Genomic DNA, 3,123 nt, shown 5'->3' with positions numbered 1-3,123 from the left:
GAGCCAGGCTTCCTCAGCAAAAAGAGGAGGACTGGCAGTAGTTAGCTCAGGGATAATCTTCCTCAAAAAAAAAAAAAAAAAAAAAGCTAGGACAATTTGAGCAACAAAATAAAGTAGTATTGGATTATAACCCAAAGTATAAAACAAATATCAAGGAGCTCATATTGATATCAATAAATATTGAATAGGTGACTATATGGGGAGAAGAGGCCAGTCTCCTAAACAGAAGAATTCCAAATAATTTACGTAAGTACTCTATCCTCAAAGAGGTGAAGTGTCACTCCACAAACCATTAGTAAAATCAATAGTTATGCATGTTTTGGTTGAAAAATAAATTCATTGGTGATACAGAATAAAGGTATTGTTTTTAAAGTTCTTCTTTCTGTGGTAGATGAATTAGAAAACAGTAAAAGGAATAAACTGCTACTGAGATAGTTGGAAATTCAAAGGACTTCTGTGTTACCAAGTGTAATTACTTCTTAAACTTTTTTGGGTCCAAGGAAGACTTTTACGACAGAGGAAGTAATTTGACGAAGGATATAGAAATCTTAAGAAACTTAATTAGGCCTGTGGTTTATAAAGTGGGAAAAATTGCATAACTTCAAGTGCGTGAATTCCTGCCTGGGAGGTGATGAGGGAGATAGATAAAATTGTGATGTTATTCCTTACTCTGTTCTCTTTAATTAAAAATTCTTTTTCAAAAGCTGACTTTCTGTCATTGCTTAGAAACAAAGAGTGAAGATGTTAACCTCAGGGTTTCCGGCTTGCCTGGGAGGAGAATACCAAAAGTCAAAACATCTTAGAAGGCAGAATATTTTTACGTAAACAGTGCTGAAGACAAGCAGGAAAATGACCGTTTCCTTTCCTTCTGTTGGGCAGACCCCCGTTTCCTGTGATCCGTGCCACAAAGTGCTCTGCACCTTTGAAAGCTGGTTCAGAAGCTACCGAGAGGTTATTGCCGTTGATGTGGTTATTTTCTGAAAGATTTTTTGGAGACAAAAAAAAATTAGTGTATTTGTTCCATGGGATTAAGAGAGATTTGTTTTGGGGTTTTAAAAAACTAATTAATTATATTTTTAAAAATTGTGGTAAGATAAAAATACTATAAAATTTATCATTTTAACCATTTTTAAGTATATGATTGAGTGGCATTAAGTACATTCACATTGTTGTGCAGCCATCACCACCATCCATCTCCAGAATGGTTTCATCATCCCAGTTGAAGCTCTGTATCCATTAAATAATAACTCCCATTTCCCCCTCCCTCTGACCCTGGTGACCTCTATTCAACTTTCTGTCCCATGAGTTCGATTATTCTAGGTACACTGTATAAGTGGAATCATGCAGTATTTATCCTTTATTTTTTTTGGTGAGGAAGATTGGCCCTGAGCTAAGATCTGTGCTAATCTTCCTCTGTTTTTGTATGTGGGATGCCACCACAGCATGGTTGACAAACAGTGTGGTCTGCGCCTGGAATGTGAACCCATGAACCCAGGCCACAAAAGCGGAGTGTGCCAAACTTAACCACTATGCCACCGGGCCAGCCCCTGTCCTTTTGTTGACCAGCTTATTTCACTCAACATAATGTCCTCAAGGTTCATCCATGTTGTAGCAGGTGCCAGAATTTCCTTCCTTTTTAAGGCTGAATAATATCCCGTTGTACGGACAGACCACTTTTGTTTATCCAGTCATGAATCTGGTGGATGGACACTTGAGTTGCTTCCACCTTTGGGCTGCTGTGAATAATACTGCTATGAAAAGCATTCATATGAGTCCTGCTTTCAGTTCTTTTGGGTATGTACTCAGAAATGAAATTACTAGATTAAATGTATTTGGTTTTGAAAAGTTATTTTAAAGCTTGAGTTTGCTTTTGAAAAAAAATTTGTTTTAACATGAAGGTTGTATTTAAGGTGTGAAAGAGGGGGACATTGGATATGGTTCATAACCAAGCTTCTCTCTGTGACTGTGGGCATCCTTAGCTTAACCACGTGATGACTGACATCTGGACGCTGGAACCATCTACAGACACTCCCTGCCTTAAAGCCAGGACCATGGCAATGAGCCCCCGATCTCCTTCCCACTCCCTTTGCCTCTGGATCTCATCTACTGCTCTCCCCTCCACCCCTCCCTCTGGAGCCCCAGGCTTCTGGACCGTTTGTGGACCAGGAACATCCCAGGCACAATCGTTTCTCTCGGAGCCTCTGCCTGAAACACTGTCCTTCCAGATATCCTCACAGCTTGTCCCCTCACCTTCTTCAGGTCTTTAGTCAAGTGTCTCCTGAAGATGATGACATCCTTGATGATGATGACACCGGTTTAAAGTGTCTATTACATTTAACATACTATAGATAAAGATTTTTTGTTTTGTTTTGCTTTTAAAGATTGGCCCTGAGCTAACATCCTCTTTTTTTTCCTTCTCCCCAAAGCCCCCAGTACATAGTTCTATATTCTAGTTGTAGGTCCTTCTGGTTGTGCTGTGTGGGACGCCACCTCAGCATGGCCTGATGAGCGGTGCCATGTCTGCGCCCGGGATCTGAACTGGTGAAACCCTGGGCCGCTGAAGCAGAGCATGTGAACTTCACCACTTGGCCACCGGGCCGGCCCCAACATACTATATTTTTGTCCGTATGTTTTATTTATTGTCTGCCTCTCCCATTAGGACATCAGCTGCATGGGGGCAGGGCTTTTGTTCTCTGCTGTATCCTGGCACCTAGAACAGCATCTACACATGGCAGGCGCCCAGCAGGTGTTGGAGAGTGTGTAGCTGTGACCGCGGTTACCTTCAGAAGAAAATGAAAAAAAAAAAAAAAATGGGGGTGGCCCCATGTCTGAGCGGTTAAGTTCGCGCGCTCCGCTGCAGGCGGCCCAGTGTTTTGTTGGTTCGAATCCTAGGCGCCGACATGCCACTGCTCATCAAAGCACGCTGAGGCAGCGTCCCACATGCCACAATTAGAAGGACCCACAATGAAGAATATACAACTATGTACTGGGGGGCTTTGGGGAGAAAAAGGAAAAAAATAAAATCTTTAAAAAAAAAAAGAAAATGAAGTACTTTGCAGTTGTTCAACTTAATTACGTACTTTGATTTAATGCCAAAAATGAGAGAATACAGAAAGCAGAGTG

This window comes from Equus quagga, chromosome 21 (assembly GCF_021613505.1).
Source record: "Equus quagga isolate Etosha38 chromosome 21, UCLA_HA_Equagga_1.0, whole genome shotgun sequence".
Taxonomy (NCBI): domain Eukaryota; kingdom Metazoa; phylum Chordata; class Mammalia; order Perissodactyla; family Equidae; genus Equus; species Equus quagga.
The sequence above is the reverse complement of the archived record's forward strand: the minus strand, read 5'-3'. Positions refer to the sequence as shown.